Consider the following 16,882-nt stretch of genomic DNA (forward strand, 5'->3'; position numbering starts at 1 on the left):
CTAAAATTTACAATTTTGCCTGTGTAGTATTGGTTAAAAGAAGAGGCATCTTTCATCTTTTTTCTGCCCCATCATAAAATTTTCTGCAATTTTCATTGTGGCAACTACTGTGCTGTTCTCCTGCATAATATTCATCATATTTAACCTGCTTTGTGTTGACAAAAGCAGCTGCACAATGCATCTCACTTACAAGAAAAAAAGTCCTTAATTTGTTTTATTGCTCATCTGACTGCTTTGCGGTAAATGATAGGAACATGTTCCACTAAGACATAAGTCAAAAATGAAATTATTTCACCTTTGAAGCATAATTTTAAAAATGGGCCTGTAACTACAAAAAGTGGCTAAGTTTTGGCTGCCATCTGCAGGCTGCTGTGAGAATTGCTTGTTTTAGAGCCTTTCAGCTACTACAGGGTGGTTGCTATTTCATTATTTTGTCTTTTTTTTTCATAAAAATAAGGCATCCCCACTTCTATCCGCCGAATTTACTTCAAGGACATGTAAAATCCAAAATTCCAACATTTACATGAAATCATTAAGCACAAAGAGTTGTTTTTAACCCACATACATCAACAGTTTGAAATATTTTCTCTTACACAAATGTACATATAAATCATTTTTCTTTAAAAGCATGAAGTGATTTATGTAAATAATAAATGGCAGAAAAGTTTTTACATAAAAAGCGTGCCTGAAATGCCAAAAGGGCAGGAATGGGAACAGCAGGAAAAATTCACAGTTTTGTTTCATACTCATTCAGCCAAGTTTACAGTTATCTGTGGAGTTTGTTTGTTTGTTTATGCACAAATCTACCTGAAGCAGTGAAGAGAAATGTGCTTCAAATCATGCTCTAAACCCTCAGGGAATTCTGGTATTAAATAAGACCTACATTTGCAGCATTAGTGGAATTCAATATGTGCAATGTAATTATTCTGCTCAATAAGCCACTGGAGGAGGATATCCCATTTATTACAACCTCTAAAGCAGGTACTTTCAGGTGATGTTTTGTGTTCACACAATATCAGTTAACTTGCTGCTTGTACAAGAGAAGAAAAATACATTCGTATTAACAGTTTTTTTTTTTTTTTCAAAAGGAGAAATTAAGCAATGTTACAGTTTATAAATTTTGGTTCAATTTAAACTTTGGTTCATTTGAAGGAACAATTTTCCCATTTGTAGATTTGTTTGCAAAGATTGCGTTCACTTTTGGTCCACTGTAGAAAAACGTGACAAACTGTTCTGAAATTTGGTCTTCTCAAACTTCTATTTCAATAAATTTAAAAACCAAAATAATCTTTTTCATAAAATGCAACTGCGAAAGACAGAAATATTTATAGCCATATCGGCCACAATGTTTCCAAAAAGCAAAACACAGCAAGGACAACGCATGTCAAAGGATCAAAGCCTGAACTTACTGTCGCCTAGCTGTATCAACCAACCAAAACAGAAAGAGTTAGAAGAGAATGAGAGCACGAAGGAGGGGCCTTTTTGGGGGTTATGTGCTTCATGCTGTCCCAGTTGCCTAAAGTGATTCTCTCAATAATGTATTAGAGTACTTGTTTATTATTTACTGTTTACACAGCTCAAGTCATGCTGCTTTTGTGGAGTGACATTCTCACCCACACTGTCTGCACAGCGCAGGCGAAACGGGGAGAAGCGCAGACAGACAAGCTGGTCCCGCCAGCCAGAGGGAGCAGCCAACCGAACCGGGCAGCGAGGCGCTCCACGCCACGCTCAGCTGATGCAAAGGCACTGGACTGAGAAATAAAAGACATCTCGGTTCATAGGAGTAGTAGTACACACATGCGAGGTTGTCAAAGAAAAAACAAACGCATACTGAGGGGGGAAAGGCAGAGGTGGGAGTACAGTCATATTGGCACTGAAGGGTAAATGAATACTTATGCAGACACCTAATTTTAGTTATCTACTGTAATTTCTTATTTACATAAACTTAAAATTTGTCAAAAGGAGGGATAGTTGATTTATATAATGTTGCATAATTATAACTTCTGTAAAGGGTAAATTAGAAATACTCAAAAAAGTCTTGTGCACTTTCACCGTAAATTGAGATTTGAGTTACCCTAACTTCTTCAAACTAAAAAAGAGAAGAAAAAAATCAAAAAATCTACTTCTTAAAAGGGGGTGAAAGCATTTAATGCCATTGTTTCTGCATACCTTTTAAAACCATGTCACAAAATTACATTTATTGCACTACCAGAAGGCTCCTGAAGTCTGTTTTAATAATTAATACCTGTTTGTACCGCAGTGTTCTTTATATATTTTCTTTATTTTTCAAAAATTTAAATCTTTAGCTGTTAAAAACTTTATTTTTAATCTCTAACTTTAAAATCTTATAAATAATATGTATTCTTATAATAAGTAACTAAAAGTTTGTGCTTAAATGAAAGCCTGTCTTAGAGTAAAAATATTTTTTTCTTTTATTTATAACGTTTACCCCACAGTACCAACGGTGTTGTTTCAGTGCCTTAAAAATTCTTGGTGGGGGATCAGGATGAGGCTGCTAATTACAGATAAAGCTGGTCTCTGGTCATAGCAGACAATTATGGTGTCTCGCACAGAAATTAAAATCAATCAGTTCCCCAGTCTATATCTTAGAAAATACGGAGACACACGCTTGTGTGCAGCACACACTCTCACAGTGTTCCAAAAACAAAAACAACCACATGCACGCTCACAGACGCGCTGCATTTTCAAAGTCATAAAACGAGGGGACTTCAAATGCAGCTATTTGTTTGGGGCCTGTTGTCGTGGGAATAGGCAGTGCGACTGTGCTGGTTCATTAGAATTCCTTTCAAGTTGTGGAGTGCGGCCTCCCTGTGTTCCTCTCCCCATATTCCCTGACCTGACGCATCTCCGTGGGGCTGAGGTAAGGCGGAGAACCGGGAGAGGAGGAGGAGGTAGGGCTTGGAAGTAAAGCACAGTAGATTAGATTCCGAATACACACAAACAAAATCTTTTGGATAGAGAACATTTTAAATGAGAAAAGTGCACACTTTTTTGCTCCAAAAACACAAAAAAAGTTCTTGAGCTAAATGTAAAGTCTCAACAACTTTCGTAAAGGTTAAGACCAAAAAAAGAGAAATGTCCAAAAATTCAATTTAATGTGGTAAAACAACAACACAAATAGAAACACCATCTGAATCTCTCCTCCCAAACAGTGTCACCTTGCTGCATCACCCTCTCAGGGATGCAGGAGGGAGGTTCACCTCAGCAGGAACAGCTCAACACTCGGTCACAGGGGAGACCGCAGTGTTATGTTTTTGTCACCTGAGATAATGGCAGGAGAAATATTTGTGTAACCCATCTGGATATTTCTGGAAATCTACATGGTTTTTAGCTCACACAACAATATCATTGAAAGGATTTTTTTTTTCTAAACCGAAGTATGTTATTTGGGTTCTCTTTAGAGATTTATATGAACCATTTCATGGAAAGAAATGACAACCAATGTTTTGTTTTACTTGGTCATAAAAGACTATTTAATTCTATGAAAAGTGGAGGGTAACAGACTCTTAAATGCAAAATTTTAAAATGTTTCTTTCCGAATTTCTCCAATCTTATTTGATTTAATCTAAATTTAAATAGTTTGGACCACAGCCTGTTTTTCTTTTTTTTCCCCCCTCAGTTGGACTGAGGTCACTTTGGCAGGCTGGACTCCCGGATGAGACCCCAGCGGGCGCCAGACTGCAGGGAGAGGGACGCAGAGCTGCTGCCCGTCACAGCCCACTGGTCGCCTGACGGGCCCCAAGGCCTGCCAGACTGACACCAGCCCCAGCCAGGCAGGAGGCAGAGCGGGGGGCAGGGGTGGGAGCCTGGCAAGAGGTACATCAAGGTGGAGGTTGGCATAGGGGACAATCGGTACACAGTGCATTCATTTTATAACAGGGTGTAGGTTTAGAGGAGACCAAAGTCAATGAGCAACCAACAACTGTGAAACACAGTGGAAAAAATAGCTGTGACGGTCCGGATTGGTTAAAGTTTGACAAACAAAAAACATTTTTATAAAAAGTACAGTGTGAGGTAAGGAGAAGCAAGGATAAAGAAAGTGAAAGACTAGTTGTGTGTGTCCCAGCGTGTGTCCAAGAGTCTTATAGAGGAGGGAAGAGGGCAACACTCACAAAATCTGTCAGGCGTGCCCAGAGCACGAGCCAAGTACCTCTACGTTCAAGTGCAGACACACAAAAGCGTACATGTACGCAGTGCTGTACACCTGCTCCCTTACATCAATGCCTAACACATGCACGACAGTCAGAGGTAACAACAGAAGAGGACCTAAAGTTTACATTGGTTCAAAATACAAAAGATTTTGATTTTTCTCATGTCATATTTTATTTTTTCATAATAAGTCTCCATTTTGGGAAAAATTGTTTACATTTTACATATTTGTAAGGTCACATGCTAATTACAGGACAGCATGAGGTTCAAATCATGTCTATGGTGTGTGTCGTTTTGACAATCAAGCTTTTGTACTGAAACAGAAATAATCACAAATTGTGAAATTCAACAAGCAGTGTTTGAATGCAAAAGATAAGATTTACACACAGCTTTACAAGTACAGATCACAAAAAGTATAAACCAAAAAACAGCTACATTTGCACACTGAAAAACGCACAACTGAGGAAAAGAGGAGAGGAAATCTTGTCAAAGAGCAATCCTTGTTTTGCATCCCAGTGAGGGGTGAAACTTTGCAATTAAATAGTAAACGAATCAATGTTTATATGTCGGCATGGGCATGTGTGTGTTGGGGGCCTCTGGGGCCCATCCTAATGAGCTGTGTGCATTTCTAACAAGAGCTTGGTGCAGCGCCCACGGCACTGTCATCCTGGGCCGTGGCTGACCTTGCTCGGCTGCTAGGCTGTGGCGTTTGCTATATTTATGGCACCAACATCACCTTGGCAAGTGTTTGTGTGTGAGCATGCACATTCACCAGAGTGTTTTCCAAGAGGACGGGAGTGCAGGGGGGCTTACTCGGGAAGCAAATACTGTGTATATCAGCATAATGAATCAAGTGGCAGAGAGAGAGGAAAATACAGAGAAGAAAGAGGGAGGGTGGAATGGAGGAATGGATGGAGAAAGCCATTTCCCCTCTGCTGTTTCTTCTCCCCTGGCAACCAACCCCTGTGGTGACTATTCCCTCTATTCACATTTTCCCTTTTTGCCATCCATATTTTCCTTCCATCTTTGCTTGGTTTGATCAAAGTGCTAAAACATTAACATTGAGCATTAAGATGCTGCAGCCTCCCTGTTTGCAGTCTGGACACAAAACCCTGCAAACACCAACAGGAAACTCAAAAGTTAAAGCATGAAAATATAAACTGAAAGCATGTTCTAGATCATTTTAATCTCCTGTGAATGTATGCATGCAGGACTGTGAGTTTTGCACTAACCAAGCCAGCCGAATCACTGCTGGAATAATAATAATGCAAGTGCATGGAATCATGTAAACCCCCTGTTCATTTCTGGGCAAGGGGGGAAAAGCTACTGTGCACACCAGACACACATTAGGATACATACACGGCCTCAATATGCAAAGCTCTCCTGTGCCGGGTGAAGGGAGAGGGGCGTGCTGCCGTGAATACTCATCTGAGCCTGGCAGAGCCATGTGTATCCCCCCATAACCTAAGGGCGAGGGGCAGGCGAGGGCATTGCGTATGTGCGCACACACACACACACACACGCACACACAAGAACACACATTTGGAAACTCATTGGCATACACAGGGACCCAAACAGAGAAGTCAGACACATACAAGCTCATTCGCCAACACCCTGTACATAATAAGGGATGTGTACACATACACATTCACAAATGCAGATGATAAGCAAAGGAGCACTATAGGGAAGAGGAGGGTGTTGGGGGGGGGGGGGGGCACCGTGACCAAAAGTAAAGTTTTAATTCGGTCCTTGGGGACACTGCTTACTCATCCGACTCCCCCCCCAAGGACTGACTTTCTCTGAAATCTATTCAAATCACATCTCTCCACCGCCTTTTATTGCATTTCTCATATCCCCCCCTTACAAAGTGACAAATCACCACACACTTCACAGAACCAACATCACTTTCTCTCCATTTTAGGGGACAGATAGATTTAGGGGATTTTTACTTTTAAACTGATTAGAGAAACTCACTTCCTACTGAATTTTCATTACTTTTCATGAGAATTACTGTACTTGAGATACCCTCAGCTGGATGACTCCTCCAGCTGAAATACTCAAATACATATTTGTAATAGTGTTGTCTTGACATTTTGCTATATATAGAAAGACAAAAATGTAGCACACACACTTTCAGTCTAAGTCAAAATCAATCACTAATATTTCCCTCTTAAACACACACACACACACACATACATACATACACACACACGCACACACACACAAGGTAGGAACACATTCTGGTACTCAAGCCCCACACTTCCTGCAAGTGTTCTTTGCTCTATTCTCAATAATGCAGGTGATGGGAGCATCGAGGTCTAATTAGTTTATGCAGACGTATGAAGCTGGTGGGACAGGCAGCATTGTTATTATTTCTCTGCCAGCCCACTGCAGACATGCACAAACACACACAAACACACAACAACAGTCACACTAAGCGTTGCCTGCCGCATCCCTGACGACACTCATTGAAGATGGTTGGTGGTGCGGGGGGGGGGGGGGGGGGTTGACACTGGATGAGAAAGGATGAGAAGAACGAGTGTGTGAGCGTGAGAAGGGAGGGAGAGAAGCGCCACTTGATATATTCGTAATGTTCCTTAATATTTTCATTTTGATGTAATTTGTGGCCCCGGTTTTTTAAATATCCGCTCTGTAATAATGTTTAATTTCAAGGGTCAGTCTGCCAAGGAGTATATTAAAGCTGATAAAACTCATTTTCCACAGGCCCAATATCGCGCCCAGATCAGGTTAGGAGGCCAGCCTCCCTGAATATTTCATCTTATATCATGCCGATAATGGGAAGATGACAGAGGCACATTATTACAATGAGAGAATTGCTCATTTTCCTGACGGGGTGGGCTGCCTGCTTCCCTGACTTCCAGCATCAATGACTGGCTGAGGCTGAAGTAAGCCAAAGGCTTCACAAAATGTTTGTTGCAATAAAAGCGATTCTTCCACAGGAAAGGAAAGTGACGAGGAGAAAAGATGCACAGGGAAGGGGAAAAAAAGCAAGGGAGAACTAGGAAAAAGAAAAGTAACTTTCTCCACCTCTCTTATTTGATTGTGATGAATAATAAATGTGTGGGCCTCAGTTTGGAGGGCGGTGAAGCAGTGAGGATGTGCCAGTAAAGGGGCTAGGTGATAATCACAGATTCAAAGAGGGTCCCCAATCTGAATTAACCTATTTAATTGAGCCATTAGGAAAGAACAAAAATGAGGCTATAGGGCGAGACGGGGTGAGGACTGCAGAGGGAAGCTCCAACTGATCAGCAGCGTTGGGAATGGAACCTGCTCTGCACGCAAATGACTCGCTGGACCGTCTCTGGCACCAGAGTGCCTTAATAAATGGATCCAATCAAGGCTGTTCTGGCGACCACCTGTGTCCCGTACAGGTCAGAACCATCAGACCCACATTAGAGCACCGTGATAGATGCGGGTGTCATTTCAGCCACTCCGTAATGAGGATAATAAGAGCCCTGAAATGGCATATTTATAGGCTTTCTAGGAGTAGAGGAGTCTGACATTCTAGGTTATTTTGAACAGCAGAAGGTAAAACTTCAGACAGGTAAAACCTTAAGTCTGCATTTATTTTATTATTTTACAATATGATGAGCTGTACTTTTAATTATGAACATAATTAGAGAACTTTGATCACAAGAACTGTAATAAAAAAGCACAATGTGATTGTAGTGATCAGGGAAAAAAATATTTTAAAGTTCTAGCTGAGATTATTTTCCATTTACAGTGCTGCCACACACCAGGTGGGCCATGATGGCATTTAATATGTTAATCTGTAATTCAACTATTCCACTAGAGGCCCCACATTGAATTCTTCTTTTTCTTTTTCTGTTGTACTCCAGCTGTGTATGCCACCAGCAGCGGATGCAAAAATTAATGCTGAGAAGGAGGAATATTTTGAATGTCAAATAATTCAAAACCTCTTCATCAGCTAATGTAAGTTTTCCTTTTTGAAAGCAATAATCAAATGATGATGCTCTCTTTTTTCCAGAGTAATGAGGACTTTTGCATGTAACGGAGTGAACTAATTTTAGGTGAATGAAAAATGACTATTTGAACTTCCTTGCATAGATTTCTCATGTTAACAACCATGTTACATTTTCTTTTTTGAAGATAGCTCTGGTTCTTAAAATGTTTTGAGATAAATATATAGCTGAATTCCGATGAATTAACACCTTGTTAACAAATTTTGAACTTGTGAATCAAAATCACATCCGTTAGTGAAACTTAGCCCTTCCGTCACCATCACTTCAGATGGTTCTATTAATTCTGGTTGCAGTGATCAACACTGAAACACTAGATAAGCTCTGTTGATGCTTCAATCTACAGGTCTGCTCATCTGAAGGTATAAAAGGTCTGATGAAAGTTCACATGCAGGTTTGAGTGATGTAAAATTGTCTGATCATACATATTGAGGTCCTAATAAAGACAGAGAAACAAAGTGAGACTGGGTCCGTTCTTCACTTTAAAAGGATTGTCAGTAATTAAAGATCAGTATGTGTGTTTACAGAGAAAGACTTGGCATCAAGACCCACACATCCTTGGTCACTCTCTAAAAAGGTGGCAGACACACTGGATGAGTCTTTATGAAGAAGCAGCACTGATGAGTGACCCAAAGGGCAGCAGAGGTCACCAATGACCAGTGTCGCTGCCAATAACTCCAGGGAAGGGTAGGATGGAGTCAATGTGTCTGGAACCCCACTCCAATCAAAAAACCTAAATCTGTTACTGTGTCGAGGAGGGGCGAGGGTGAAGTGTCGGGCTGGGTCGAGGAGGGGGTTAAGGGGAGTGGGTGATGGTGGGTACCAGACTGGGGCACCTCAGGGGACGTTTGGGGAGGAAGAGCCATGCACCATGTCTCCTGCTACCAACCGTTGTTCCCTCATTTGATTGTCAAGCCATGAATAATGCATGGCGGCATGGCGGATGGAACTAAAGGAAGGGGGAGGGGGGGGCTCAACCTTAAAGGGGCCCTGCCACAGTGGGAGTCATTACCAATGAACAACTACACTGATGAGCCATGGAGGAAGAGAGGGATAAGAGGAATGAACAGATGAAAAAAAATTAGATGAGGGATGAATGGAGGAGAAAAAACAAACAAGACATTAAAACAATAAAAGTGTCCGTGAAGTCAAGCTTTCAAACATATCAAGCATGCACTGTTCCCATTTTCAACACCAAGACATTTGTTATTTTTATTCATTTAGTGATAATCACATTTGGAAAAAAATATCCTTTTTTTTTTTCTTTTTGCATAAATTCAGTGTTTTGGTTCCTTGTAACTGTTTTATGGAAACCGACATGTAAGTAAGAGTAGAACCGTTCAAATTTAAATACTCTGACCTACTGCTTTGACTACAACTTGCACACAACACCCACCAGGGAGCCCACTAATACACTTATATTATTTATGAACGAAAATTTAACTTCACAAATAAGGAATCAACTCAAATTTCTGCTTTTTTAGAACATCCCTTCCAATGTAGCAGAATTATAAAATACATGCCAGTATCATACAGACAAAGTAACAGCTTCATAAAACTGATATTTAGCCATTTTCATGAATAAATGTTGTAAAACTTGCTCCTATACTAGAACTAGAAATTGTGATAAAGCTTTTTTTAGTAAGTATTCTGGCACAATTTCCCATGGTTCCTGACTGTGACCACCTATGTGACCATAGGTTTACTATTAAATAAAATACAAGTAAATGAAAAATTCACTTTTTTACCCGTGTTTACTCCTTCACAACCATAAACTGTATATGACAACTGGACTGAGTGGGTGTGACGTCACCCATGAAAAATGGCTTACTTCTGGCTCCAACAAAATTAAGTCAATTCAGTCGCCATTTTTTCGCGCTACGGACAAAGTCATGTTGAAGCCAGCAACGCCAGCAAGCAGTGATTTGTCCAAGTTTGTCTGAGTCATCATTTCCATGGTAACCATTTTTGCCAATCAGGACTGGGCCTGTTGGAGCAACATGAAATCTGTCAAACGTTTGAAACGTTTTACATGGGAGCCAGTAGGTACCACTTCCTTTGAGGTATTTGATAGGTCAGCTTATAACAACTAACTAATGAGAAAAAAAAAAATTTAAAGTGTAGCAGGAACATGTTAAAATCAGGAAGAATGGTTCTTCTGACAAATACAATGATTGTAGCTGTTTATTACTCAATTAAAGTCTATGGGATTTTGGTTTCCTGGAGCCAGCAGGTACTGTTGTGAACATGAGTGGGGAGGGGTCACTCAGTCCAGTTCTCATATAGTCTATCACAACCAACCTACAGATCTTAAACAAGTGATTTTACTGGTTTCCTGACTTATGAGATGAAGCAACCGGACACAGCTGACAAGGAAAAAGATATAAAAATAAATTTATTTCATTAACACTACTTTATGTAAAGACTTAAAATTTACTTTTATAACCATCTACAAACTTTAAAAATCATGACACTTCAAGTGTAACAGCACAATACATTAACTATGCAGAGCAGATGCACTGATGAACTGCAGCGCATCTGCCAACAGCATTTCAAGGGCAGGAGTCAACTAATTAGTCTGAAGCAGAGATTGAAACGATAAAAGAAATTCAGTTAACCTAAGCCAGAGCGGCAACCCACTACATTCACTGAACACTTTTCAAAGCAGAGTTCACGTGACTCGAAAGCAACAATTACTTTTACCTATTAGAAGTGACATTGATGTCGCTTCTCCATATTTATGGTTGGTGCACACCAAGGTTCATGAGTGTTGGGAGTCAAAACAGACAGGCTTACCGTACTCAATAAACCAGTTAGGCTTATTAACCCACAACTCTGGTTCAAAGAGGATACATTTTAAATCTCCTCAGCTAGATGGAGAAGGTGGTTCCAACATTTTTTTGTCCATATTTTCGCCATAATCAACTTGTAAACAAGAGAAGCAGGAGTCTTTCTAGTAAAAGATGTATCAATTCTCCACACTCAACTATGGAGGAGCTGGCAGCATGACTCTCATCCCTGCCTTTAACAACTACCCATCAAGTCAGCACTTTGCAACAGCAACAATCACTTACTGTACAGTTCATCATCTGCTTTTAATAGAGAATAGTTTGTGTTTTTATATATACAACCACAAAGAGCAGTTCTTTGCCTGATGAATGAATTTAAACTAAGTGTGCAATTCACACACATTGTGACTAGTTTTATTGATATATGCATTGGTGTTTTGGGGTAAGTCTTAGTAAAGGTATGGTAAATGACGTATACTTATATATATATATATGACCCTTACTACATTCTTAGAAGACCCAAAGTGCCTTACAGTCACCGTCCCTTTCACCCATGCACACACACACTGATGGGGGCTCTGCTGATGAACACTGGCACCAACCTTGGACCATGCAGGAGCAATGTGCAGTTAAGTGTCTTGACTAAGCCTGCAATCTACCAAATCAGTTGTCGACCGTCCTACCTCTGCATCACGGCTGGCCCACTGTTTGCTACAGGATATTACAAAGATGCTGGGAAATGTTTGGTAGGTTATAAAAAAAAGCTGTGAAAGCTACCAAAGATTGCCCAAAAAGATTGATATTCTCTGCTGATTACCAAGGCTGCCTCTGATCTTTGAGGACATTACATAAAATTGCAAAGAACTGCAGTCAAATTAGCAGTTTCACAAAAGTAAATTCATGTTTTATGGAAAAGTCTAATGTCTCATCCAGTTTCAAAAGTGTCTTTACTGCAAAGCATCTAAAATCTTAAAATTCTTTTGAACAGCTCCTCAATCACCTGGACTAATCCTGAGCTCAGATAAAGCCCACTTGAAAGGACACATTTCAGTCTTTGTCCTGAAGAGAAAACAAGTTATGTCTGGGTGAAAGACTAGAAGAGATATTGACCAGATAAATTCCAATGTGTTCAAGGCATAAGTAGAGATTGCCAAAACTGAACCTGAAGTATGAAGAGAATTCCAGCTTATCTTTACCATCATCCATTGTGATGTTATCTTCTAAAACAAAAAAAGGACATTTAATGATTGTGCATTGCCTAATGTTGTTAATATATTAGTTTACATTTGTTATGAGGGTTACTTAGTGATGTAAATATACTGAACTGCACTAAAATTAGTTTAAAGATAATTAAATGAAGAAAAGAAACGTGTCGAACTTTTGCAGTTATTGCATTGCACATTTAAAAAAGATTTTAAAACTGTTTCTAGTATTTATTATCATGTTCTCTGTAAGCAACCTAAACTACTAAAACATCTCCAATTTCCTTTTTTTTTATTTCATGTGTCGTTCTTGTCATTTGTTATTATTATATTACAGGGAAATTCTAAATGCTAAACATATAGTACAGTCCTGATGTTGCATACTGCTAGACATTGGACAATGGAGCCAAAAAATAAATATATTTTTTTTTTATTATACTAAAAAAAGAAACTCCTACTCGCAAGTCCATAAAAACACAATTTCTATACACATTTGCAAGTTGGTGGAGCATGAGGTGGGTGTGAGAGGAATATGAGCAAAGCCATCCTGCAGTATTGCTGCTCCCAGCAATGTGTGTTTGGGTGTGTCTGTGCAGGTGGCTTTGATATCTTGTGTGTGTGCGTTTGAGGACTGTCCCAGCGGCAGCAGCTAAGGCACTGTAGCAGCGCTAGGTGTTATCATTCATTCTGATTCTGTATTACAGCATGACGGATGGGCCCCCGCGGGCTGGCGAGCGTCGCTGCACGCTTATTACCACAGCTCTTAAGTGGGAGTTGATTTAGCTTAAATAGGTTGTTTCATAAGGAGAAGACATCAGCCCTGTCACCACTGCTCCGCTAGTCGCTATAGCAAACCACTGCTCTAATTGAATAAAGCCTTCTCTACATACCTATTAGGGTGCTTAGGTACAGAGTGTGCCCCAATAATTGCCTTTACAACCTGGCTAATTTGGCCTTCACCCTTGCATTCACACACAGGCACATATGCACAAGCACAGACAATCCCCCTTTTCTCAGTGTGTAATATTTATGTACCTCATAAAATCCATGCTGTGCATGTGTGCTGCTGGTTGGTGTTTTACAATATTCAGTCTATAAAGATTTTTACTGTAGCTGGAGTGGGTTAAAAAAAAGCTAAACAAATAGCCCCATATTTGAATCATAGATTTGAGACTGCATATCTAATCCGATTTTGTTTTAACCTGAAACAAATGGAATCACTGCATTCAGAACACTATAAAAGTGCAAATAAACCTACATCGTGAAGGATAGTGTTCCATTAGCATATCACAGGGAGATTGTTAGCATGCATGTTCCAATAATACATGTGCTACGCTGTTTATTCATGGAGGTTTTTACAATGACAGAAAGCTTGAAAAAACAGGCGTTTTGATTCATAAAACAACAAATTTTCCGTCTCTGCTGGCTTCCTCAGACTGTTGCTGATGCAACAGTGTAATGGCATGCGAGTTGTGTGCCACTGTGGAGTGGAACCTGTGCCAGCTCTATGTAAGTGAACACGACACCATGGAATCTTGCCAGAAACCTACTCCCAGGAAAGCTGAAGTTAGATGTCAATCATTAACCCTCTAATGGAAACGGACCCTATTTTTCACTGTGCTTCCACCTCGTTCTGCCACACACACAATACAAACACAGGGATGCAGCAAGGGGCAGAGAGACTTCTGGGATAAACCGCTGAGATTAGTGAAATATAAGTTGATCAGTCATTAAAACACCATGATCAATCAAGGAACCCTGAGAAACCATGAGAAAATCTTACTTTGATTTGCCAAGAACTCATTTACGGTAGATTAAGTCAGAAGAGATCAATCAAGAATGCGTGTTGGTACTTCATTATTTCGTTATATTTCATTTAGATGACTAAACCTTCTGGATAAACAAACACCACACTAAGAAACTGTATTAGTATATTTTTATTCCATTGAAATAAAAAAATCTTTTAACCTGCTAAATGTTTTTTGAACTTATTGTTACATTTGATCATGTTAAAAATCATTGCATTTGAAAAATGATAAGCCATGACTTAATTATGACTTAATACAGGACGTTAGTCTAAAATGAAAAAAATAAATCAATTCTAAGACATTTTTGTCTAAAAAGTGTGAAATAGTGAGTTTAGTAAATCTGCTACGATCTCAAAACTTTGCCAAAGATATAGATCTAAATGAATAAACCTTCAATTTCTTTAACTGTGATCCACAGCAGCAACTATGCCATCCTATGTTTAACAGAACCATTAAAGCCAGAGTTTAACTCAATCAAGCTGTCCAGCAGGCTCCTACAGCCTGATAACACAGTCAGAGCCAAGTTTATATTAGTTCATAGTTTATTATTCATATACCCATGGGTAATAAAGAATTACTGTGCATCAGGGACAGCTGACATTGTCCTTACATAGTGGTCAATTTAATCAGAAGTAGGGGTGTAAGGATTTATTTTAACCATTCGATTCATATCGTAGCTTGTAATTACTGATTTGGTTGATAGTCAATATTGGTTCATTTTGAACGATCCAATTCGATTCATCAACCTAATTAACATATAAGAAATATTTAGCCAAAACATCAACCAGCGTGACTCAGAGATCAATACCTGGGTACTGAACACTGCAGGTGAAGTTTTCCAGATTCCTTGTATTTCTTACAAGATAATCAAGTGTAAATTAAATATGTGTACAAATACAAACAATCATATAAACAAGAATTAATGTCAAATCAGACAAACTGATGAGTTTACTATGTACATTTGAGTGTATCAGAAAGAAAGCACAACTACAGTCCAAGATGGGACAGAAATAATTCTGTCAAAATAAATAAATAAATGTATTTTTATTGACATCTTAACCTTTTTAACAGAGGGGACGCTACATCTGAATAAGTGCTCTCTGACTTAGTAAATCGTTGACCATTTAAGCAATTCTCATGCAGTGAAATGCAACTTTTAATATCAGCTTTACGCCATTATGCAATACTCTGTTAGTGCAACACCGCTTTGCTCCACAACAGAATTGGCGGATTAAGTCGATTGCGTGAGCACTTCACTTCTATAAAGTGTTGCACAACACTGCTTTACTTCTGGATCCACTGGAATTACATAATTGCATTAGTAGTTAAAGTTACAGTTGTCAAAAGAGTTAAGGGGAAAGCCTTATTTGCTCATTTTGGTTCATGTTCTCAATTAAGATAGCAGAATGTACGGTGGCCCAGAAGGGTCACAACACAACACATTAGCTTTATACACAACACACTAACTTTACACACAACACATTAACTTTACACACAACACACTAACTTTACACACAACACACTAACTTTACACACAACACACTAACTTTACACACAACACATTAACTTAACACACAACACATTAACTCACAACACAACACAATAACTCACAACACAACACAATAACTCACAACACAACACATTAACTCATGGCCCAGAAGGGTCACAACACAACACAACACATTAACTTACCTCACAACACATTAACTCACAACGGAAGTAAAGCAGCAATTGAAGTGTTTTTATTCTGAAATTTCTACTGGGCTGAGCAGCTAACTACCTAACAGAAAGTAATGTCACAGTGAGCTGTGGAGGGAGCTGCACGCGCGCTCCTCTCCTCTCCTTTTTTCTGCTCCGTCCTCTCACACAGGCACGTGCAGTCCCCAACACACACGCACACACAGGAAGGAGCGGAAAAAAGGAGAGGAGAGGAGCGCGCGTGCAGCGACAGAGGGGGGTGTCAGAGCAGAGGGAGGAGTGTGTGTTCATATTGTGTGTGTTTAGAGGAAGGAGAACCGTAGTAAAGACAAAGTTTCTGGCAACACTGCTGCTAGCTTCTCTTGTAGCAATAACATGCTCCCTCCACAGCTCACTGTGACATTACTTTCTGTTAGGTAGTTAGCTGCTCAGCCCAGTAGAAATTTCAGAATAAAAGCACTTCAATTGCTGCTTTACTTCCGTTGTGAGTTAATGTGTTGTGAGGTAAGTTAATGTGTTGTGTTGTGACCCTTCTGGGCCATGAGTTAATGTGTTGTGTTGTGAGTTAATGTGTTGTGTTGTGAGTTATTGTGTTGTGTTGTGAGTTATTGTGTTGTGTTGTGAGCTAATGTGTTGTGTTGTGAGCTATTGTGTTGTGTTGTGAGTTAATGTGTTGTGTGTTAAGTTAATGTGTTGTGTGTAAAGTTAATGTGTTGTGTGTAAAGTTAGTGTGTTGTGTGTAAAGTTAGTGTGTTGTGTATAAAGTTAATGTGTTGTGTGTAAAGTTAATGTGCTGTGTGTAAAGTTAGTGTGTTGTGTATAAAGTTAATGTGTTGTGTTGTGACCCTTCTGGGCCACCGTAAGAATGTGGTCAAATATAAAGCAAATAGAAGAAAATAATCAAGTCCTGATGAACATTTTTACAATCAAAAAAAGGCATGATGGTACATAAAAATAGTGTACAGGCACTGTTGTTTAGTAAGAGTATTACACAAGTGCCAAAACACACACAGAAGCCAACCTGCGGTCTTTCCAATGCTTGCAGTCCCCTCTGGTTGGCTTTGATTGATGATGGTCGTGGTGAGGCAAATCATATGGGTGGCCCCATCCCATCTACAAAGGATGCAAATCAGCTTTGCTAATGATTCTCAGACATTCATCTGGCATCAAAAATCATAACTGAACTGTATGTTGCACAGAGGGACAAAAGAAAT

At 39.5% G+C, this 16,882-nt stretch overlaps 1 long non-coding RNA gene across 2 annotated transcripts in view; it reads right to left on the bottom strand.

Moving 5' to 3' along the window:
* LOC144984427 (uncharacterized) overlaps positions 1-16,882 on the bottom strand; it is a 123,163-nt gene that overhangs the window by 80,021 nt on the left and 26,260 nt on the right. Inside the window, exon 3 of one of the 2 annotated variants that reach the window (XR_013648082.1) lies at positions 16,427-16,781. The exons of the other annotated variant lie outside the window; for it this stretch is intronic. This is a non-coding gene — a long non-coding RNA (uncharacterized LOC144984427). Of the gene's footprint in view, positions 1-16,426; positions 16,782-16,882 lie in introns of those variants that run through there. 2 annotated transcript variants of the gene reach the window in all.

The sequence above is a fragment of the Oryzias latipes genome, chromosome 16 (genome assembly GCF_053564925.1).
Source record: "Oryzias latipes strain Hd-rR chromosome 16, Olatipes_Hd-rR_3.1".
NCBI classification, from domain to species: Eukaryota; Metazoa; Chordata; class Actinopteri; order Beloniformes; family Adrianichthyidae; genus Oryzias; species Oryzias latipes.